Source organism: Triplophysa dalaica, chromosome 18 (assembly GCF_015846415.1).
Source record: "Triplophysa dalaica isolate WHDGS20190420 chromosome 18, ASM1584641v1, whole genome shotgun sequence".
In the NCBI taxonomy this organism is placed as follows: Eukaryota; Metazoa; Chordata; class Actinopteri; order Cypriniformes; family Nemacheilidae; genus Triplophysa; species Triplophysa dalaica.
This window is the reverse complement of record NC_079559.1, coordinates 1,525,806-1,550,693: the sequence shown is the minus strand read 5'-3', so window position 1 is coordinate 1,550,693 and position 24,888 is coordinate 1,525,806. Positions and strand designations below refer to the sequence as shown.

The 24,888-nt window shown below is 44.4% G+C and overlaps 1 protein-coding gene across 1 annotated transcript in view; it reads left to right on the top strand.

Annotated features, from left to right (window-relative positions):
- cux2b (cut-like homeobox 2b) overlaps positions 1 to 24,888 on the top strand; it is a 119,818-nt gene that overhangs the window by 59,263 nt on the left and 35,667 nt on the right.

The window sequence follows — 24,888 nt, the reverse complement described above, 5'->3', positions numbered from 1 at the left end:
CTTTAACCCAAAACCGAACCAAGCATTCAGTCATGTGTTACTTGTTTTAAGACTGTATGACTTGATCGGTGTTGAGTGTAACTAGTTACTGAGTCATTTGTTACGGTTATTTAATTACTTTTCACTTAAAAAAGTAAAGTAGGGGATTACTCTTATTTTTTCTGTAATTTTAATTATTGATGTAATCGAACTAAACACTGCAATATATTCAAAAGTGGAAACGACATAAAAATGACAAGTCTAACTTCAAATGTATGCTTTATTGTATCCTTCTCACATTTGTATACTTTGATCTGTTAATAAGAATAATTTATGTTGTTATTTATTATTTATTCGAATGAAGAAGAAGCCATTTCTTGTCTATCTTTGAATCAGTTCTAATTAAGTTGGATGTATGATATAAAAAGTAATAAGTAACAAGTGATGGAGTACTTTTTTGAGAGAGTCATTTGTACTATAATCTAATTACAGTATTGCACGTGTAATCAGTAACTAGTAATTAATTACTTTTTTTCATTCCACATTGTCTCCAAACCAAAAACAGTTTGGTGACATTTAAAATCAACTGACAAATAACCATCAAATTCACCTGTTTGATCTAAAATGACACTGTAAAAATCAATTAAAGCTTTAACTTGGCAAAAAACAATGGTATAAACGGGATAATCCACGGCTAGCCGTGCATTAAAGGATTTTAATGCACTTCGCCTCCACGTCGTGCATAAAAATCCTTAAATGCACTGCTCCCCATGGATTACACTACCACGGTACGTGATATTTCCGGCTGTGTGTGTTTACACATCTGTGATGTCCTCAAGCTCTGTGACGGTTTAACACGAGTCGTCTCTCACCACCGAGCGCCGGTTTGTTATTCCTCTAAAACTAATGTCTTGTCTACATGCGTAGAGACATTTGTCATCGAGAGTGGCATTTCTACAAGCCGTGTATTTGTGTATAAGCGTGTGTTTTATAAATAGGTCTCTCTGGCTGTAGCCAGGTGCAATTGATGCGCTTCAGCACATTTTCGGTGTGTCGTCAGCGGAAGGTCTGGTTTTTACTGTCCCGTCTGCACAAGGTCTCCGAGCGTGAGGTACGGCGCAGAGTGACGCCACCGCTGTGTAAATGTTAGACGTGTTTGCGGACGCAGCATCGCCGTACTGAACATACACACACACACAATACACCCATCAAGAACATGGGTATCTCCGCTCTTTTTTTGGAGGACATCAATGCAATTAAATGGAGAACAAAAGGAAACTTTCTTTTCTTATGTCTCATCTGTGTCTCGGGTAGTTCTCCTGATAGAAACAGCCAGAAATCTCTCCATTAGAGTTTACGAACACGGTCTAAATCATGATATAGAGTTCATTCTTCAGAGCAGATGCTCGGCGCTGATGAAGGGACGGTCAATCTGGTGGACGGCTTTGTTTGCTCACGAGCGGAGAAACGGATGACGTGGCCAGATTCTTGTGGTCCTCGATGTGAGAGAGACGCCGCTCGCCGGCACGAACGCTCTCAAATTAGCCAATAAAAACGTGCGAAATGGGTAGCGGAGCGCCGGCCGAGTACATGCCAAAAGAAATAAACATCAGTTCGCAACCACACAAACCGGGAGACGCGGGGTGGGGGGGAGGTGAGCAGCAGAACGCAGGAGCTGAGTCAGATAGCGGCATTACTGCTTATAATGAAAGCGGTGACATGTGTTTGCAAAGCAGCGTCAGATCGCTTCGGCCAAATGTGCTGTTTCTTCTCCATACAGCAGATCTTAAAGGCACACGGGGTTTATCACACAACAAACAGCTCAGGAGTGTGACACGTACATGTGAGATTGATGACAAACCATCAGATTTTCTGCCGCTGTTTGTGAGTTTCTGCGGTAAGAAACGCTGAACGATTCTGCGCCTGCTTTAGATGAATGACATCTTCAATCAGCCACAAAATCAAGATCTCATCCTCGTGTGGAGCTGTGATGTACAGTTGTGGCATTCTGACACTTCATCGAAAGCTACGTGTGTTGTTTTGAAGCAGACTTTGGAAAGTTGGAAATGAAAAGATTTGCACAATTTGATTCTCTTATGAAAGTTATTATTGTTGGAATGCAGGAGTAAAATATACGATGGGAAATTTGCACAGCGTTGATCTGCTCCCTTTATTTGTATGCGATGTAAGATGTTCATCAGTCAAGGAAAGTGTATAGAATAACAGCGTGTGGACCATTCTTTATATTTTCAGATATAATCTTGACTTTCGTAAATTTGCACACTTTTTTTGGTAAAGGCGTAGAGACTTTTTTGCAGATTGATTAGCATTAATATGTCGCAGGTTTACTGCGCTGGTTAAACTGGACAGTTCACTCAAAAATTGAAATTCTGTCATCATTTACTCACACTCGGGTTGTTTCAAACCTATGTACACTTATTTGTTCTGTTAAACACAAAGTGAGATAATTGTAAGAATGTCAGCAATTTTCAGCTCTGGGACATCGTCCACTACCATAGTAGAAAAAAAATATTGTATATTTTGTTGTTCTGTTGAACACAAAGTGAGATATTTGCAAGAATGTTAGCAATTTTCAGTTCAAATTGCTAACATTCTTCCAAATATCTCTTTCATTTAGGCCGGCATGAATAAACATTTTTGTGTGAACTGGCCCTTTAACTATAGTAGCCATGTTTTTTGTTTTGTTTTGTTTTGTGTTGTAGAACTATGGTATATTTTTGTGGGGGGGTTTCGGAATAAAATTTATATTTAGGGCAGTACTACAATCATATTTTGCATTATGCTAATGATAATTATTTTTTTGTATTTTACTGTTCTTGTGCTTCTGCGAAGAATGCTGGGAAATGTGTATGTTTGTCACCCGCTAACCAGTTAAAGGAATAGTTGACTTTCAAACTGAAAGTTCTGTCATGATTTACCTGGCCTGTTGTCATTTTAAAGCTATGTGGTTTAGTTTCTTCTGCAAAACACAAAAGAAGATATTTTGAAAAATGTTGGTAGCCAAAAACCGTCGGTCCCCATTGACTTCTATTGAATGGAGGCAAAACCAATGCAAGTGAATGGGGACCGACGCTTTTCTGTTGTCAACATTCTTCAAAATATCTTCTTTTGTGTTCTGCAGAAGAAAGCAACTCATACAGGTTTGAAATGACATGAGGGCATGTAAATATGGACAGAATTTTCATTTTGAAGGTTAACTATCCCTTTAAATGAAGACTTGTGAACAGTGTCACCGTTCACCGGTATAACTCTTGAATTTGAGTCTCTCGAGCTCTCGCACTTCTCGAAGAATACAAGAATTCCTCCGTGAGGGCAGAAACAGATGTGTGTGTGTTTGAACAATGGTGTGTATATCACAGGCCAAAAGATCTTTTATTTTTCTCTTGCAACGATTCCTCAGTTGGTTTGAACTCCCACCGTCTGTTTAGGGCAACAGAAGTGTTGAATCTCTAGAGATTTCATTTAACACGGCGTCGAGCTGTGAAGAATAATTTCACTGGAATCTAAACACGTTAATTGAATATCATAACTTTCAGAAGGCACCTCTCCTAAAGGTACCTGAAATTTTAATTTAGACTTCAAAAGAGCTCCGACTTTAAAGTAAATCTATTGTTTTTCATTTATACTCGCAATTTTCCACCTTCTCTCGCAAGCGGCGCGCGCCGTACACGGTTATGATTGATCTGGTAATTAAAATATGCAGAGAAGGAAAAAATATTAAGCGCTTCTTTTTGTTTTAGAAAACAGCCAACAGATGATTTTTTTCACCCCGGCAGATAATTAAATTTGGCGCATTGATGTTCTTTACACGCGTTCAAGTCCCTCATTATTTTTCCATTTTCATCTTTCTGCCGAGCGATCGATAGATTGATAAGATGATGTTGCTAATCTTAAATAATTTAAAAAGGAGAAAAGTAACTTACTTCGCTGCCGGCAAAGTGTTTGAACTTTCCTTCTCTCCTCAAAAGACGTGCCATCTTTCATTTGGGCGCACCTGACCGCGCTCGCGCTCGTTCTTCATCTTAGAGCACAATGAGTTAAGTCATTCAATTCATTTCCTTCTTTTATCCTGGAAAATATAGAATGCGGGGCGTAACGGATCAATGCTTGTCAAGACTAATACCCCAAACTAAGAAAGAAATGGCAATTCAAAGACCGAGAGCATAAAGTAGGCCAATTAGTACCTGGGGAGCGTTTTGCGGGGCGAGATAGCGCTGCGATGTGTCATTTGCGCTAACGCTGAGGCCGATTGTTTATAATATGACCTGACAGTTTCAGGCTCTTCACTTTGGGATTAAGCACAATACTAATTAACATTCGCCTGCTGTGGTGCCGGAACAGGAAAACCTCTTTTTTTCATTCTAATAAAAAAGACACGATATCTCGGAATTGTCTCATCAAGTGTGTCTTTGGAAAAGCAAATAATCTTTGGGATGTTGTTAGATTGAACATTACAACCTCATTGTGCTTTTCATTTGAAAGCAGCTTTATAGCAAAGTACGCATATCAAAGAATGCTCAAAGAAAGTCGATAAAAAAACACAGTCGGCACACAGTAGGCTCCGAAAATGCGAAACAGATTAATAACGTGAAGTCCAATTTTTGTGCATTTTTGACTTCTGTCTGTTTTTTTAAAGCAGCTTTACAGATGCTTTAATTTACAGCTTTTCTTTAAAACAGAGCCTGAAGTTCAGCACGTGATTGACATGTAATTCCCAAAACAATAACTATCATCTATCGCTATAACTTTTATTTAAACATTTATGTTTATTTTCCACGCATGCATCTGTTTTTTTTAAAACTTACGATTGAATTTATAGTATTTTTTTTTTATGTTTATCTCCGTTTACCTCCCACAACATTCGGAGAGAAAAGCAACACTTGTTTTTCTGCATATGTGTATCTGTGAAGAACCTCTCGTCCAGGTTTGTTGTTGAGGAAATACTTTCATCTATTCATCCTCTTGGTTTCCGTGGTGATGGTGATTGTCACTCTTTTAATTGGTTCTCGGGGGATTAGTGTCAGGGGGTTTCTTTCTTCTAGTGATGCTATTGACCACAGGCGGGTGTGAAAGGACCAGCGGGTTTTTAGTTCAGTTGCCTGTAGAGCTAAAGCTTTAGCGCTGGAAGGTTTTTTTGTGGGGTTTTTAGAGTTATTAGGAGAATAGAGTTTATGAGGATTAGAGTGATGTGTTGGCGTTGTGGGTTTATTGCAGTTTTGGGGAAGTTACTAACTAAGAGAATTAAAGCCACTAACTTTATTAGGTTTTCTAGGAGCGTGACAGCAGCGCAGCGTTTTTCTAATATACTGAAGCTTTTCCAGAAATGGCTCATTTTACCAACAAGTAGAAGCGCAGCGGCACAAACTGTTATATTATTGCTGTTTTTGTGTCACATGCGAGCGAGCAGACGGAGGTGATAATCAAACACACCTTCTGTTAACCTGCTCAGAACTTTCACAAAACATTTTAGGCATTTTATCACATTTAGTTTTTTCTTTTTTCGTATTAATAGTTGAACTGTATATGCATGTTTCTATTTAAAATAATTATCTTATTATGTCCCGGTATAAAGATTCAATTAAGTTAAATTTAGACTTAATGGGAAGCCTCCATAGTGGTTAGCACTTTCGCCTCACACCTCCAGAGTTGGGGGTTCGATTCCCGCCTCCAACTTGTGTGTGTGGAGTTTGCATGTTCTCCCCGTGCCTTGGGGGTTTCCTCCGGGTACTCCGGTTTCCTCCCCTGGTCCAAAGACATGCATGGTAGGTTGATTGGCATCTCTGGAAAAATTGTCCGTAGGGTGTGAGTGCGTGAGTGAATGAGTGAGTGTGTGTGCCCTGCGATGGGTTGGCACTCCATCCAGGGTGTATCCTGCCTTGATGCCCGATGACTCCTGAGATAGGCGCAGGCTCCCCGTGACCCGAGGTAGTTCGGATAAAGCGGTAGAAAATGGATGGATGGATGGATGGGAAGCCTCCAAAATTAAGCTTCTTATTTGTGTCCACCATTGTGTGTCTGTGTGACGAACTTCCTGTCTGTGTGTGTGTCTCATTGTTTGTGTGTATTTGTGACTGTTTGATCGTTTGTGTGCGTGTGTATATATGCTTCGGTGTGTGCGTTTGCGTGTGTGCATTTGTGAGTGTGGGTGTTTGTGTATATGTGTTTCTGTGTGTGGGTCTTTGTATTTCTGTGTTATTGTGATTTATTTTTTTCTGTTTATGTACATGTGTTATGTGTTTATGTCTGTGTGCACGTGCGCACATTTGTGGCTGTGATAGTTTCTGTGTGATTCTTGTGTATATCTTTTAGATGGTGTCTGTGTAATTGCCTGTATGCATGGTTGTGTGTCTGTCTGATAGCGTGTGTGTCTGTGTATTTGTATTTGTTAGAGTGCATGTATGTATGTATGTGTGTGTGTGTGTATTTGTTATTTAGTGTGTTTATTTGTGGTTGTGTGCGTGTATTTGTTTCTGTGTGTGTGTATTTGTTTCTCTGCAGTTGTGATTGTGTGTGTCTGTATCTGTGTGATTGTGACTGTCTTCATATGTACATGTGTTTGTGTCTGTGTGCGTGCGCATGTGTGTGACTGTGTGTGTCTCTTTTGTCCTTTTATGTGTGTCTATGTGATAGTATGTACGCATGACTTTTGTGTCTGTGTGATAGCGTGTGTGTGTTGTTTCTCTCAGGGTCAGAGTTGTGAGGTGTGACAGAGTGTTGAGAGGGAGGTGGTGGTTGTATTGCATTTCATATTGAGAGTCATTTCAGTCAGTGGACGGGCGTCTATTCTCAAACTAAATCAACTCAGTGTGAAGAGTCACACAGTACAAACACGCATGCACACGTGTAGTCATGCACACGCTCTGTTCAGTGTCTCTGCTGTGTTTACTGTGTTTACTGTACACTTTCTCAGCTGTTTGTGCTCATTTGCAAATTGTTCATGAGAGAAATTAATATACATTTAATGACTTTAATCATCTTTTTGCAAGTCATGCAGATTCTTATCCTCTTAAGCGTCGTCAAATGTTCACCATGCACAAATGAGTGCATAAGAGAGAATGTGTTATCATAGTTTACCACGGTTAATCTGGTTTACATGCACAAGAGTCATGACTGACCGTTTATCTATTCACCGTAGTTAATATTACATTTACAAAGTAATACTACAATATATTACAGTATACTACCATATAATACACTGTAAGTTACTGTCATTTTACTGAATTTTCCTGTTATGTTTTACGAAAAACATTTAACATAAATGCAGTCAAAAACAGCAAAATTACTGAAAAAGATTGTAAATTTAAATGAAAAACAGGGGGCTGATTTACAGGGAAACCCCGTTGTTTAACCGTTTATGTTTTTAAGTTTTTTTTAAACAAGATTTTTTTACAGTTTATTTGGGAAATAATGTCAAAAACTATAAAATTACAGAACAAGACAACACATTTACAAGAAACATGGGGAAAAACATTTAATATATATCCTTATATCCTATTATTTTACTGAAAAAATATTTTACAGTATATTTCTGTTTTTCCATTTTTTTACATAGTGATTATTAAAGTATGCTACTGCGTGTACTACAGTATGCTTCAATTACTACAGTTTACTATAGTGAATGTTGAAGTATACATCATTAACTACAGTTACTACAGTGTAGTATAGAAGGTGGAAAAGTATGATACAGCGTCTACTATAGTATACAACAGTTTACTAGAGTCAATACTGGAGTATGCGAAAGCGTTTACTACAGTATGCTACAATCTACTGCCATTTACTATAGTAAATGCAAAAGTATGCTACAGCTTTTAGTTCAGTATACTACAAATGAATAGTTTATTAAAGTAAACATTAAATTATTCTTGAGCATTTACTGCAGCAAGTTACAGTTTACTACAGTTTAGTTGATTAAATATTGAAGTATGACACAGTGTTTACTACAGGGCACTACATTTTACTCTAGTAAATACTAAAGTTGACACTTTTCTTTTGTTGCACGTGGGCTGTTTAGTGGTCACTGACGATTTTCTGCTAGTTAGTGTTAGTGTTAGGGTCGGACCTTTACTAACTTACTCTTTTTGCTATTCAAGTGTGTCTTATTCCGAATAATGTGCAGCGATAAATCACATACAATAACACCTGGAAGTGTGTTGAAGAAATAGGGTCAGTTTTAGTGTCAACCTCTTCATGCATGCAGGCCTGTCGGACTCCACGTCTTCGTACTCATGGAGAAGAAGAGTGCTTACAGTGAAGCTGTCCTGCCAAGAAAGTGGCATTAAACAAACAGAGTGAATTTACGTTACGGCTCTTAGAGTTTGGCACAAAGACGCGGTGCTCTGCGGAGGTTTTGGTCGCTGTCCAAGTGGCCGCAGAAGAAGTCCCGGTCTGGAGAAATATGGGACTCATCAGTGGTCTCTGCGGTTCCTCCGGGTCTCTTTCAACCCACCGCAGATTTATACCGCGTGGGGGGGTCTCGGAGGTCATATTCATACATGCCTAAGTGGCTTGAAATGATTAGCTGCTTATCACCGGCAGATGTGTGTCATTTTTCAGGTGTCGGGACTTTAAAATAACCTGCAGTCGCAGACATCATTCACGCATGCAGCGTCGGTGGAATTCAGAGAACTTTCCAACATAAGGTTTTCACAGAGTTTAAGACGCACGGGTCTTGGTTAAAATCTCCTTGTTCCGCCGCTTGCTAATTATAGCAGGTGATGTCACACCTTCACGCCGCACCGCAGTCTTTTGACAGCCCGACACGAGAGCTGTGAACGAGGAAGGATATCGCTCCGTGAAATATGTATGACATCAAAAAACCTTAAAGGTTATTACAAATTAATACCGGCAGGATAACGTCGTGAAAAATAGCTGTTTTAAATGTTTAATTCCACATACGGTGATCGCAGATGACCCAGAGTCCTCTCCTCCTCTTAGAGACTTTACACACGAGTCAACTTTACTGTACTGCATTCTCATTTACTGGGATTTGTGCTATCAGCAGGGTGAACCCTCTCTGAGAAGATCCTCTAAAATCATTCGTGTTTAAAGCGTTTACCTGTGTGTAGGTATTAAAGTTTCTTAAAGGGACGGTTCACCCAAAAACGAAAATTCTGTCATCGTTAATTCACACTCGTGTTATTTAAAACCCTTACGAGTTTCTTTCTTCTGCAGAACACAAAAGAAGATATTTCGAAGAACGTTGATAGGCAAAGTACATTGGAACCCAATGACTTCCATTGTATGAACTCAAAACCGACGAGACATTTCTCGAAATATCTTCTTTTCCACCGAAGAAAGTCCCGAACACAAGTTGTGACGACACAAGGATGAATAAATGGCGACAGATTTTTTTTTTTCGTTGAGCCGTCCTATTAAAATCTGTTGGTTCTGTCACATTCTGTTGTGCGACTCGCCGATTGCATTAATAGATTGTGAGACTCTGTATTTTAGCACACATCCCTGATTCGGCTTGTGAATTCAACCGTTCGGAAATCTGACAGCACAAAAGACTGAGGTTCTCTGCTGACATGTTTAAATTCACCCAGGCGTTGCCGAACACCAAACCAGGGGCCTCTGTAGGTTCGTAGAACACTGAAAAGCTCTCAGCGTCGCCTTTATTTTTTCATCACGTCTCCACTCGCTCTCATCCCCTGAGTGACTCCACCCGTCGCCCCTGAACGCTTCACCGTAATGACGGAAGACACCGTGCAAAATTGCCTTGTTTATGGCGGTAATGTTAGCTGTCTGTTCCGGTGTCGCTCTCGTCGGAGACGGTCTGAAGCAAATTCGCCGGGCGACTACCTGGAAACATCAACAGTCATTAATTATGCAAAACTCCCCGCGCGGTGGGAGCCGAGGAGGCGCTCGGCACGGCGAAGACGACTCCTATTAGACTGGATGCGCTTCAGGATGAGCCCCCGCTGCCTCAGGCCCTGCGTGGATTACGCACAAGCGCCTGAATATACTCTCTCAGACTGACTCGCTCTCTCTCAAAGATGCTGTGCCATCCGCCGTGCCGCCTGCATCAGATCTCCGTCTCCCCCCGACGCTGTATTTCTCTCTCTCGCAGTGTGATTGCCTGTGTACCGCTGCTGCAGCTCAGATGTAAAAATGCAGCGAATGTGACAGTACTGACACGTAGTATTTCACTCTCCGATGGCTGCTCGACGTCGGCCCGGCACACTTTTGCGTTATTATAAAGTACTTTCTGATGGGCTCCAGCGGTCCGCGTCAACCGTACGTGCCGTTTCTTTTGAGGTTTCCCGAGAGGACGCTCTAGTACGAGCTTTAAATTCAAACACAAGTGTGGGGAAGTGGGGAAGGCTTTGGGTTGGTGATCAGAAGGTGGCCGGTTTGACTCCTACAAGGATTCGATGTGTATTAGACAGGCAGGTCGACACTCTTCAGTAGAAGATATTTAGAGAAATGTCTCTGTTGTTTTTATGTGAGTGTTGTTTGATTATAAACATTCTTCAAAATATCTTCTCTCGGTTCTGAAGAAGAAAGAAACTCATCCAGGTTTGGAATGACATGAGGGTGAAAAAATTATAAAACGCTTTTCAATTTTGTCTCTTTAATAGACCAGAATGCTTTTAATAAATAATAAAAATTCTGATTCTTATTAAATTCTAAGAATAACACAGTATTACTATAGTAAGTACATGTCAAAAATTTTAACTTCATGTATATTGCTCTATTTTCTTACTGGATGTCTAATTCGCGGGTCAGAGTTCACCAAACTTGAACTTCTCTACGCATCGAAATGCGAAATATATTATCATGGGCTTGCGTTTCCTGTCTGTCGCATTGGCATGCGTATGAATGGAAGTCAATGGAGGGAAAAGTCGAGGCTTTATGCGTGTGTTGGTTGAGGTGATGGATCCGGCTTTAGCCCAGCGTGTGCGTGTGATGTGCGGCGTGTGTGACTCTCGTTCATCAGAGTTGTTTTTTGCTTTGAGCGGATGTTCTGTTGGCATGACGTCCTGTTACAGTGAAACAAAGGCGGCGTTGACACTGGTAATTAATTAGGCTATTACGCCTTCTGCAATGATAATTGCCGGGCTGGAAAGTCACCAGCTCTGTGAGAGAAAAGAGGAGCCACGACGGGCGAGTTTCATCCATCACAGGCCTGACCCTCTCTCTCTCTCTCTCTCTCTCTTGCTTGCTCTCCCTCTCTTCCTCCCTCTCCCACTCTTTCTTTCTCTCTTTCATTCTCTCTCTCTTTCTCGCTCACTCTCTCTCACTCACTCTCTCTCTTGCTCGCTCCCTCGCTCTCCGAATGTTTTCACACCGCTGGTTCACCTTGACCGGTACCCGAGTGCTTTTAACGGATGAGTTGTGTCATGTGATACATGCCGAGATGTCTCATGTCAGCTCTGGGGTTTGCTCGTCTCTGAATTAGATGAGCTTCATCTGGTCTTTAGGTCACTCTGAGCTTTAACGTACGTTTCGTTTGATAAAAGCGTTTATGACTTGGACTGAATAATGAATAGAAAAGCACAAAAGCAGCCAATAAGAGGTCAGAGCGGATATGAATCGCTTCGATGCAGTTTAAAAAGCATCTCGGGATGAAATGTCAAGAAGCTGATGATGAAATTGCATATGATCGCATATTAGATTTGATTCAGTAATTCCCAAAGTTAAAAACATACATTTTTCATGTGTCATCCTTGGCTTTTCAGCTTTGAGGATATTCGTGTAAAGTTTGAGTTTCCTCTATGGCTGAGGTCACGTAAGGCTTCAAGCGTGCCGATGTAAGAGGCTCTTGTCTTCAGAACTGCTCAGACGTGATGTAAAAGCTTTAGATTTGTCCTTGTGTTGAGTTAGTGAGGTCAGAGCTGGTGTCTGTGAGGTGCAGCGGGCCGCTCGGTTGAGGTGACGGGGCTAGAGTCTTGATGACTTTGATCTGGGTTTAATGTCTCTCTCAGTGAATCTCTTCTGGATTTAAAGCTGAACTGAGATCTGTGAGGCTCACTGATCTCAAACTCTGACATCATTCAATTGTTTCCGGGTATTTGACTGAACTGAGATCAGTACATCACTGGATTCTGTGAACCAGGTCTTCACCTGAGCTGTTAAGATCCATTCACATCTAGAACGATGTAAAGATAACCATAGAAATATTTATAACAATACAGAGATAAGTTAAACGTAAGCACTGGGTTCACACCAAACTTAAATTAAGCATTTTGCGCGTGTAAATTACATGCAAAGTCACTGCAAAGACTCGTGTAGATGCAAACTCGTGACAGGCGTTGCGAATGACGCACGTCAATCTGGTCTTCTGCGAAGTTTGAAAATATTTGTTGGATCATGCACTTACGCAAAAATAACAAACTTTTCCCACGAGTAATAAAGAGCGTGGAACGTGATTGTTCGCATTAAGTGTGAACCCAGCATAAGTCTAACAGTAACTATTACTATAACAAGAACTTTATTGGCGTCATGATAGCGTTTTATTTATTCTGAGCTGGACCTCTGTAAGTGTTTCTTACCTTGTTTTATTTTTAGTATAGTTATTGTTATAGTTGTGGTGTTGATTTTTTCGTATAATATAAATATTTTCAAATCATCTGTAAACACCTCTTATATTTTAAGTATACTTAGATTGTTTGGTATCATACAGACACGGAAAGAATTAAGAGACCATCACAAATTTTCATTTCAAATCATCATTTAATAGATGTATAGTGGTCATTTGAGTCCAGTGCTTGTTGAGTTTCATCAAAATCGAACCTCAGGAGTGACATAAAGTCTTCAAACAGCAAAAGAAAGACCGTCAGCGAGAAAGATCCGGGTTATGAAACAAAAATATGTATTTTTTCCTAAATACACAAAAACATTTTGCAGTATTTGAGGTATTTGAGGAAGACCCAGAGCATCTTTTCTCTTCTTTTCACTCATTTCACACACTATTCATGACTCTATAGTATGGAAGTAGGCGATTTCAGACGCAGCCAACATTTTGTTTGACATTTGGGAGAAATATTCAGAAAAACTTAAACTAGTTTTAAAATGCTCTCTTATTTTTCTCCCAGGCTGTATACAGTAAACATTGCAGTAAATCACAAATTCGTAGCGTGTGTTTGCACACATGTTGAGTTAAGCTAATTTTATTTCTGTTTTTATCGTCCTTGGTGTGAACGCTCCTTTAGACACTGAGATGTAGCGCCTCATTTAAACACAGTGTTCATTTCCTGAATCACTGTTCTGTGTACAGTGTGTAATGTCTGAGTCAAGTTCAAGTCAGCAAAACCTCAGCGTTTACCCAGAAGTCAACAGCGCTGGATCTCAGGCTGGTACGGTGAACTGCAGACAGCCGGTGGAGGAGAAGCTGTGTGTGTGTGTGTGAGTGTGTGTGAGTGCGTGTGTGCGTGTGTGTGTGAGTGACACGGGCCGCTGATTGGAATTGACGTGGAGACTGGATATGTGTCAGATCTGTGGTTGCTCATTTCTCTTCAGTCTCAGAGCTGGTTTTAGCACAGAATCAAGTCCATCTCAGACCCCACAGAGCAGATTTACTGATGGTCCTCTGTGTTTGAGTGATGGACATCTCAGCGGTTGCCTTAGGCGAGTGCTTTAGTGCACTAAATCCTCTGAATGTGTGTATAATCTTATATCACTGTGATTTATTTATGCTTTTCTTCTGCAAATTAGATACATTATAACTCAATGTTACTGAGGGGTTGGGTGTCATTTCTACACTCTTTGTAGTCACTATTGTTTATATTTTAGAGTCATTCTTTATTCATATTTTGTCCATGTTAGTATAGCCCTAAACTTTTGACCAGTAGAGCACATGCTAGTTGACAAATACATATGAGCAGATGCTCTTACACATAATGTGTTTAATCATTATTTTGTTGTTCTTTTGGGGAGTTTTCTTGTTGTGGTCCCGCCACAAGTTTAAGGGCGTTAATGAAATATTCTGTTTGTGTTTCCACTGACTAGTTTTGAGTGAAGAGTGTGTGTGTTTGTGTGTGTGTTTGTGTGTGTGTGTGTGTGTGTGTTCAGTCATCATGATTCACTCACTAATGACATAATCACCAGTTGTGATCATTGTAATTGATGAGTGTGTAATTGCTAATTGCTAGTCTTTATTAGAGCCTTTCTTTCTTTCTTTCTGTCTTTCTTTCTTTCTGTCTTTCTATCTTTCCTTCTTTCTTTCTTTCTTTCTTTCTTTTTTTTTCTTTCTTTCTTTCCTTCTTTCTTTCTTTCTTTCTTTCTGTCTTTCCTTCTTTCTGTCTTTCTTTCTTTCTATCCTTCCTTCCTTCCTTCCTTCCTTCCTTCATCAATCCTTCCCTCCCTCCCTCCCTCCCTCCTTTCCTTTCCCTCCGTCTGTCCTTTCATTCTTTCTTTCGTTCGTTCATTCTCTCATTCTCTCTCTCTTGTTCTTTACTCTCTTTCTTTCTTTCTCTCTCTTTATGTTTCTCTTTCTCACTCTTTCTTTTTGTCTCTGTTATTCATTTAATCAGGATTTTCTCCAATCCGGATGCAGTTATTGATTTCTCTGTATGAGCTACACACACATCTTTGAAATCTGGCAGATCTCAACGTGTTTTTTATGTGAAACTCTTGAAAAGTTCTCAAACCTTTGAAGCTGTAATTATTATTATTAAAATACTAAAAGCGATATTGAGGTCTGCTTTTACAAACTAGACAAAGAAACAACTGTAAGCTAATGTTGTTTTCAACCAAAGTAGGATAAAGAGCTAATGATGAGTAACAAATACTTTATTTTTTTATTTATTTTGCTTTCTATGAAGTCTGCTCATGTTGTTTAAAATCCGGCACTTTCGATGGTTTATAGATGTTACGAAAGATTTGGGTGAAAGCATGAAATGACCTGTTTAATGTGACTCAATATGTTGTTGTATATCAGTACGCTTGTGTCGTCTGTTATCTTACTGTAAGTCTGATGGTGTTTCTATCACAGCGTGTGTAACGCTCTCACCTCACCAGATCTGCATACCATGCACACGTGTGTGTGTGTGTGTGTGCGCTTGCATGTAATTGATGTGTGTGCGGTCGAGTGGAGGCAGGTTAATGGTGTGGTTGTGGAGATAATCTATGCGTTCCCTCTTTATGAGGTGATGAATCATGTTGAGGTTCATACACACATCTCCTGCGATGATGATGATGATGATGATGATGATGGTGGGCTGTAGCGGCCGTCATGTTAAAGATGCTTTTGTATTAGAATTTGTTACATTTCTAAAAACGCAGATGTAACGCTTCTTCATCTTGTGTAATTCATAAGGAAATCTTTGTTGTCTTTTGCCAGATTACGGGGATTTATCTTTCCGTAATCATACGGCCATATGCGAGACAGTCTGTTCTCGATTCATTCATGCTTTCAGAATGCTGACTGCAAGTGCACGTGCAAGAGAGGAAAATGCTCTTAAATCAACAAAAGCAGATTTTTGGGGTTCTTGAATAAGATTGTGACGTGAAGGTTCAGCTACAAGAATTTGAATTTAAGCGATGACTTTTCGATTTACCGGTCAATCTACGTTCCCACTCTCACCTATGGTCATGCGCTGTGGGTCATGACCGAAAGGACAAGATCCCGGATACAGGAGGCCGAAATGAGCTTTCTCCGCAGGGTGGCTGGGCGATCCCTTTGAGATAAGGTGAGAAGCTCGGTCACTCAGGAGGAGCTCAGAGTAGATCCGCTGCTCCTCCACATCGAGAGGGGTCAGCTGAGGTGGCTCGGGCATCTTTTCCGGATGCCCCCTGGACGCCTTCCCGGGATGGTGTTCCGGGCATGTCCCACCGGGAGGAGACCCCGGGGAAGACCTAGGACACGCTGGAGGGACTATGTCTCCCGGCTGGCCTGGGAACGCCTCGGTGTCCCACCGGAAGAGCTGGAGGAAGTGTCTAGGGAGAGGGAAGTCTGGGCAGCCCTGCTTAGACTGCTGCCCCCGCGACCCGGCCCAGGATAAGCGGTAGAAAATGGATGGATGGATGGACTTTTCGATAGTTAAAAAAACTCCACTAATGCTAGTGCGGTTGCTTAGGGGTTGCTATGCAGATTACTAGGTGTCGCAAGTCAAAAAAACTCTTGTATGTGCGATAGATTCTTGCATTAACAGTCAGCACTAACACATCCAGACTATCTCTAAAGAGATTTAGCAGAAGTATGTGATGACACACGACTGCGTCCATTGACTTGTGATGTGAGACCTCCTGAGCTGATGGAGAAACGTCTTGGTTACGTATGTAACCTCAGTTCCCTGATGGAGGGAACGAGACGTTGTGTCGAGAACGACAGATGGGGTTCGCCCTTGAGAACCAATCAACTCTGACTACTATAGAAAAGGCCAATGAAATTTGGCGAATGCAATTTGCATGCCGGGCTCCGCCCCCGGAAATCCGGTATAAAAGGAGGCCGGCGTGCAGCATTCACTTACCTTTGTTCTGAAGAGCCTGAGACCTCTCAAACTGCAGCAGAATACGATACGTGTTCGTGGCATAAGGGACACAACGTCTCGTTCCCTCCATCAGGGAACTGAGGTTACATACGTAACCAAGACGTTCCCTTTCTGTCGGTCTCTCGACGTTGTGTCGAGAACGACAGATGGGGTTGCCTATGGAAAACGCCACAACGCTGTATCGCGTCACAATCTCTAGCGAAGCGACGGTAACAAGCCTGGGCGTGTCATCTCGAAGCTTTCGTGAGACTGTAACCTTCCAGTGTGGTGGTCGGGGGGTTCCAGAGCTTTCTTGGAGAAAGATGGGTACAGCCCTGACCGGTAACTTTCACGGACGGGGCCTTAGCTCTCTATAGGCGAGAGGCCGTCCAGATCAGTTTACACCGGGTAAGCGCGACTCTTAATCAGAGAAGCGCTACAGAGGCCACCTCCTACCCGTGGGGAGGAATATGGTGGATATAGGTATGGTCTCGTCCTTGGAGGAGAACGCATGGAACGTGCGGACTGAGTAGTTAACCGCGAGGTGGAGGCCCACCTGGGGAAGCTCATGGGTTACCAGGAGTGGGAACCATTCTCATGAGGATACATCAGACGGAACAGCCCACGGAGGGGGTGTTACAGACGTCCGGTAGCACTAGGTCCGGTTAGAGCTATCTGTGATAGCTCACATGGTATCCCGGCCTAAGGGGGAAGGCTGCTCTGCCCAGCCAGCCCCCAGGGGGTGCTTGTTTGGTGATGGATGGAATGCCTATTCTTAACCAGTGTCTGGGTAAGAAGGGAGGCTGGTGAGGTACCAGTTTCTTAGCGATGTGTTCGGGTAAGAAGAAAAGGTAAATAGCACACTGACCCAACCTGTTAGAGGGTGGAAAGGTGCTTTCGCAGGCATACGCCCCCCCGGATGCCAGTCCTACATGTCGCCACGCAGGACGTGGGCTGACACCGGGTTTACGCGAAGGTTGTTAACCCTTGCGAAGGTGTTTGGGCATAGCCCAACCCGCAGCTCTACAGATGTCTGCTAGAGAGGCGCTTCTGCCAGTGTCCAGGAGGTGGCTAAACTCCGTGTGGAGTGAGCCCTCACTGCCAATGGGCATGGGAGATTCTGAGATCGGAATGCCGTCGTAACGGCGTCCACGACCCAGTGCGCCAGCCTCTGTTTGGAGACAGCCTTCCCCTTCTGCTGTCCTCCAACAGACACGGAGCTGGTCAGAGCTTCAGAGCTCTGCGTGCGGTCCAGTACGTACTGGACACAACACTAATCGGGTTGGGTCTTCCTCCCCTATGGGGAGCGCCTGCAAGTTCACCACTTGGCCCCGGAGGGAGTAGTGGGAACTTCTTGGGCACGCATCCGGGCCTGGGTCTCAAGATAACGTGAGAGTTTCCAGGGCCGAGTTTAAGGCAATCCAGGGACACGGAGGATGCTCGGTGGTCCCCTACCCTCTTGAAGGAAGTGAGCGCCGTCAGGAGGGCCGTCTTACTCTATGAGGAAGATCGGAACCTCCGAGGGGCTCTTTGGGGGGCCCTGAGGCTCCCCAGGACCACTTAGGGTCCCAAGAGGGTATGGAGCGGAGATGAGGCGGATTCCGCCCTCTCGCTGCTTAGGAACCTGGTGACCAGGTCGTGTTGCCCTAGAAACTTTCCACCGACTGAGTCGTGATGAGTGGCAATAGCGACTACATACACTTTCAGTGTGGAAGGGAGATGTTAGTCTCCAGTCTCGTGAGGAGGGGAACACAATCCTGATCAAGCACCTCAGTGGGTCTTTCTCGTTGAGAAAGACACCAGGACGAGAAGAGGCACCGTCTAGAGGCGTGTAACCGCCTAGTAGATGGGGCCCTAGCCTGGGTGATGGTCTCAGCCGTATAGGGGGAGTAGCCATCTTAGGATCTTCTCGTCCCGTCTAGAGACCAGACATGGGTGTTCCAGAGGTCTGATCTGGGATGCCAGAACGTGTCCTTCCCCTGAGAGAGCAGGTCCTCTGTCAGGGGAATGGTTCAGGGGGAGTCGCTATCCAGAGCATCGGCTCTGAGGCCAAGTGCGGTTAGACCGGTGTGGTGTAACCAATAACACTTGGTGCTCCTGCTCCCTGACCTTGCACAGAGTCTGTACAAGAAGGCTCCTGGGGGGGGAAGGTGTGCTTCCGCCCATCCCGCGGCCAGCTGTGCGCAAGGATATCCGTGCCGAGGGCAGGGACTATCAAGCGGGCAAATGGTGGTGTTACGGGAGGTGAACAGGTTTTACCTGGGCCTACCCGAACAGCCTCCAAATGAGCTGGACTGCACGGGGGTGGAGTCGCCACTCTCCACGAGGCATAAACTGGCGAGAAAGCACGTCGGCTGTCTAGTTCAGTTTGCCCGGGGTGTGTGGCCTGCAGGGAACGAGTCACCTGTTGACTCCACCGGAGGAGGCGTCGAGCAAGTTGTGTTTAGCTGCTGTGTGCGAACGCCACCCTGACGATCTGTATTCGCTACAGCTATAGTGCTGTCCTCGGAACAGCACGTGTATGTCTCGCACGAGAGGCCGTAGCCTGCTCAGTGCAAGTAGCATAGCCCACAACTCTTGGCAATTGATATGCCAGCGCAGGCGGGGGTTCGTCCAACACCCCACCTGCGTGCCCGTTGCACACTACACCGCACCCCTGCAGGGAGACTTCAGTCGTCACCACGACCTGCCTCATAACCTGCTCAGAGGGACCTGAGTCCGTCGAAAAAGTCATAAAGACTAGGGGTTATGGTGCGTCGGCAGCAGGGCGGCATCACCATGCGCCTGCTGCCGGTGTGCCACGCTCTCCTCGGAACTCGACTCTGAAACCAGTGTTGGAGCGGTGTCATGTGCATCAACTCGAGGGGTATTAGCCCGCGAGGACGCCATGTGTCCCAGGAGCCTCTGAATTGTTTCAGGGGGACCGCTGTCTGCCTAAAATGTTCATTTCAGACAGTTCAACACTGGTTGGGCACAACTGCGGACAGGTGTGCCGACATGGTGACAGAGTTGAGTTCCATACCGAGAAAGAGGACGCTCTGCACTGGGGAGAGCTTGCCCCTCTCTTGGTTGACCTGGAGTCCCAATCGACCTAGGTGCCGGAGCACCAGGTCCCTTTGTGTACATAACAGATCTCGCGAGTGTGCCAAGATAGGCCAGTCGCTGAGATAGTTTAGTACCCGCTCGCCTTCCTCCTCTCAGGGAGAAAGGGCGGTCAGGGACAGACCGAAAGGGAGGACTCTGTACTGATATGCCCGCCTCTCGCACGCGAACCGTGGGAACGGCCGGTGTCGAGGAGGATCGAGACATGAAAGTAAGCGTCCTTCAGGTCGATTGCCACGAACCAATCCTGACACCTCATAGATGTCAGGACGCGCCTCTGTGTGAGCACCCTGAATGGCAGCTTGTGAAGGTGCTTTGGGGGCAACCCGCCGTCTTTCTTGGGAACGATGAAGTGCGGGTGGTGACCCACTGAACATCTTGGTTTTGAGGGACGAACTCGATGCCTGTTTTGCCAGAAGGGTGGTGACCTCTACCCGAAGTACGGAGGCGTCCCTGCCTCTGACAGAGGGAGAGATGATGCCCCGAAACTTGGGTGAGTCTCTGGCGAACTGGATCGAGTAACCAAGACGGACCGCCCTCATTAGCCAGCGAGACAGTGTGGGCAGCTCTCGAGCTCCCAGGGACTGTGACAGGGTGACCAAGGGGACGGTCTGCTTCATCATTCCCACGGGGGGTGGTTCGTCGGCTGGCGGAGCTAACCATGTCGCGGGGAGTCCCCGGAGGGAAGGTTTTTGCTCCGCCTGCTTACCTGCCTGGCGGGACCACGGCACGCACTGTCGGTTTGAGAGTGGTGACGGCTGTCGTATGTGTACGACCTCACGCCTCGCCAGGGTGTGAGGTCGGTTCGCCGAGCACAGTCCAGTGGAGTGTGCGATCGGCTGCAAGTAAACCCGGGGAGAACAGAAAACTCAGTGAGTAAGTGGGCGCCAAGCCCTAACAAGGGCCCGGCTTTGGTGACGAGGCAGGAGTCGTCCCGTACCGACCGATCAGAGCCGTGGCTGTGAAGGTTCGGGCCCGATGTTGTTCTCCCTGGGGTCTTCCCGTCAGTGTCCCTTCTCGCGAGGAGGTTGCTGACGGGGTGTAGGTTTCCCCCTCGACCTCTGCTTCCGGGGTGCCGCCTGTGGGGGCACAGGAACCGGAGCCGATGCCGAAAGGGTCCTGGGTTGCAGGGAAGCAGACGTCACGTGAGATCTCGGAGGCCTGTAGGCGGCCGAGTCGCGGCGTGAAAAAAATGTGGTTAATTGCCACTGTCTGCTTCGCCGTCAAAAAACTGCTGAGCGCAGTCCTCGACGGTGTTACCAACAACCCACCCTGCGAGATGAGTGCATCAAGAAAGCGGACTTCCTTGCTGTCACTCTTCTGCACAAGGTATAGCCGGGGGTGTCTCTCCTGGACCACTACCGTGGACATCGTCCGACCCAGGGCCCGTGCCGCCGCCTTAGTCGCCCGTAGAGCGCTGTCAGCGGTGGCACGGAGATCCTGCATTATACCCGGGTCGGCCTTACCCTCGTGGAGCCCTCTCAACGCCCTGGCCTGGCGGACCTGCAGGATGGCCAAGGCATAGAGAGAGGAGGCAGCCTGGCCCGCAACATCGCAAGCTTTCGACACCAGTGATGCCGAAGTCTTACGTGCTTTGGACGGTAGGAGTGGTCGATCCCCCCCCAGGTGGTAGCCGTCCGCGGCACAGGTGCACCGCAGGCGGACGTTCCACCCGGGGGATCTCGACGCAGTCCTTGGCTGCCTCACCATCGAGGGAAGTAAGGGAGCCGGAGCTGGTTTCACTGGAACGGTCCGTGAGTGGAGCGTTCCAAGTTTTACACAGCTCCTCATGCACCTCCGGGAAAAACATGGCACCCGGGGTGGGCGCGGTTTGCACCGCGCACCGACCTCGGGAACCACGCATCCCCGGGTTAGCACGGATGACATCACTTCTGCTTCCTCCTGAACTCGACCGCTGGGGGTGGAGTTTGGATTCGGCAGAGTCGGATGCCAGTCTCCCTCCGATGCTGCGAGCGACATCTCATCTACGTCACACATCGTTTCCGAGTGTGTGCGTGAGGATCCGGACGGTATGCCACCGCCGGTTGGGGAACGTTCAGAAGAGCGAATCGGGGTGCGATCGGCCCGTGAGCACTTGGCTGGCGGGTTTACGTTCGCAGAGTTCCCCGTATCACTAACGCTGCTAACGTGGGTGGTCATCGGGGCCGTAGCCACAGATGTCACAGCCCGGGTAGCAGACGAAATGGTGGCTGGTTCCCGTAGGAAGACAGCCACCCGTGACCGCAACTTCTGAATGACAATCTGCCCGCAGTGCAGGCAGATGTGTCAACGAACGCTGCTTCAGTGTGCTGGACGCCCAGACACCTAATGCAGCGATCGTGTCCATCCCCCTCCTCGATGAGGGTGCCGCACCCAAGAGAACAGCGGGACATGCCGCGCTGGAGAATGCTCAGTCAGTCCTGAAAAGGACTTTTAGAAAAAATCTCTAACACCTCCGGAACCGCCGAGACGCCCAGGGGAAGGTCGCTGCAGGAAGGGACGATCCGCTGTAACACGTCGTAGCACCAGCGTGTAGTTGTAGAGGATTGAATCCTGAGTTGTACTCATGAGCGATGGCTCTGAAGAACAAAAGGTAAGTGAATGCTGCACGCCGGCCTCCTTTTATACCGGATTTCCGGGGGCGGAGCCCGGCATGCAAATTGCATTCGCCAAATTTCATTGGCCTTTTCTATAGTAGTCAGAGTTGATTGGTTCTCAAGGGCGAACCCCATCTGTCGTTCTCGACACAACGTCGAGAGACCGACAGAAAGGGAACTGAACATCATGTCCAGGAAAAGAGAGAGTTTGGGGAGGAAAAAAGAGAAAATCACAATTTCTTTTGGACGGTAAGTGCTGGCGAATTTGTATCTTCATCATCAATGAAGTTTCTCTCTATCTTACATGAGACGGAACCTCTGTGATTCATGACATGATTCTCATTGGTTATGTTCGGAATGACGTACAGATTTTTGAAAGAAGTATGCAAGTATGTGTTCTTTTTGCACGGTTGGCAAAGCAGCACACTCTGTCATCTGTATCCCATAATACAGTGAGCTCTGTCTTCTGTTTCTATTCCACTTTTAGTTCCAACCATCTGTTTCTTTAAGTATTTTAAAAGGGACAGTTCACCCAAAAACGAAAATCCTGTCATCGTTTACTCTCGCTCAGATTGTTTCAAACCTGTATAAATATCTTTGTTCAGCTGAACACAAAAGAAGATATTTGTAAGAATGTCAGTGACCAAACCGATCTCATCCCCCATTGAGTCCCATAGTATTTCTTTCCCCTACTATGGCAGTAAATGGGGGATGAGATTTCTTTGTTTAATATCTTCAAATATCTTCTAGCAGAAGGAAAACTTTATACACGTTTGAAACAATCTGAGGGAGAGTAAATGATGACAGAATTTTCATTTTTTGGTGAACTGTCCCTTTAAGACGTTTGTCTAATGGTATTTTTAAAGGAATAGTTCACCTTGAAAATGAACATTCTGTCGTCATTTACTCACCAAGTTGTCATTTCAAAGCTGTGTTTTTTTTTTTTTTAAAGGTTGGTAACCAAAAACCGTCTTTCCCATTGGGACGTCTTTTGTATGGACACAAAACCGAATGCAATTCAATGGGGACCGACGGTTTTCTGTTAACAACATTTTTCATTTTGATGGTGAACTACTCCTTTAAAAGATTGAAAATTCTCAAAAGTGATATATGCATGTAACTCTTTGAACTTAACGTGTTGAGGTCATGTCAAGTTAACATACTACTATTTGAAATGTTGGTTAATGCATCCTATACATATTACATATAAAATCGTTTTTCAATTAAAAAACATGAAAAAGTGTCAAATAGTATCTTTGCTTTCTTTGTATATGATAACGCTTATGTAGCATGCTCTTGTTAGAAACAAACCATATAGCATTGGGTTCTTTCTGAGCTTGTCCCTAAAGTAACCGTATAAAAGAAAACCCTGTAGATGTTGATTTGAATATGAAGGAAAGGTTTGTGTCTGGTCTCAGCCGTTGGCACCATTTTCACTTCACCCACAGCTTTGTCCGCTCACATTTCAGATGGGCACAGAGTGTCTTGTCCGGGGCCTGGCCGGCCGTTTTAGGCAATAACCTTCCCTCCAGTGTGTAAGGTGACTGAAGTGTAGCGGTGTTTGTTTGGAGGTGTGCGGTGTGGTCTTGATGTCGAATGCACATATCCACAGGCACAGGTGCCCTCTCTATGGGGCCAGGTGGCAGACCATTCTGCTCTCCGGCTCTTTCTTAATGAATCCGTAATTGGTTGGAGTCACCTGTAGAGAAGAGAATAGCAGGGGCGATGGGTCGGGTTATTCGGCTTTCTGTTCGTGTCTGACCTGACTTCATTTTGCACAGATCTGAGCGATTTTCGCTTTACTTCTGACACACACGCACACTGGGAATGGAAAACTAGATTTATTTAATCTTTAATTTTGTCTCATTTTCCTGTAACAAAAAAATGAAACTTTTTCTAAAACAAGATAAATATACTTATGAAGCAAAATCGTGCTTCATAAAAACATAATAGGGCAGCTTTCAGATAATATGTCTTGCGTTGGGTTTATTGGGTTTATTTTTCATGCCCCATTGGCAAATGTTTTTTAATTTCACTGAATGTTGTAAAATGTCTCCTTAAAACAAGTTACAGTACAGTCAAAATATGCTTAAAATACATTCTTTATAAAACAGTGTTGATGCCAATATTGATGTTCAGACGCATCATGCAAATACATTGTGTTGCGTTAAAGTGATAGATCATCAAAAAGGAATATTCAATCATTACTCGCGCTCATGTTATTTCATACCTATATAAATGACTTGAACACAAAGAAAGATATTTAGAAGAATGTAAGTCATTTTCAGCTCTGTGACATCATTGACTACCATAGTAGTAAATGAAATTGTAGTCAAAGGTGCACGAGAACTCTTTATTTTCCTTGATTCTTCAAAACATCTAAATATTTGTTCAACAGAACAACAAAATACAATATTTTCTTTCCTACTATGGTAGTTGAGGATGTCCCAGAACTGAAAATTGCTGACATTCTTCCAAATATCTTTCTTTGTATTCATTGGAACAAAGACATTTATACAGGTATGAAATAACATGAGTGTGACTAAATGATGAAACATTTTTGGATGAACTACAGATCTCCCTTTAAGGATGTTTAAACGTTTTACTGCAAAAATATCATATATGTGTTCAATAGCATGCAAAAACACAAATCTGGTCATTTCATACAAAATAAAGTCTTTCTCTCTTTTATCTTAAATGTGTGCTTCTCTGAGATGATCACACTGTGTTTGTGTGTTCGTGCGTGCATGTGTATATTGCGCTCTGTGTGCATGGAG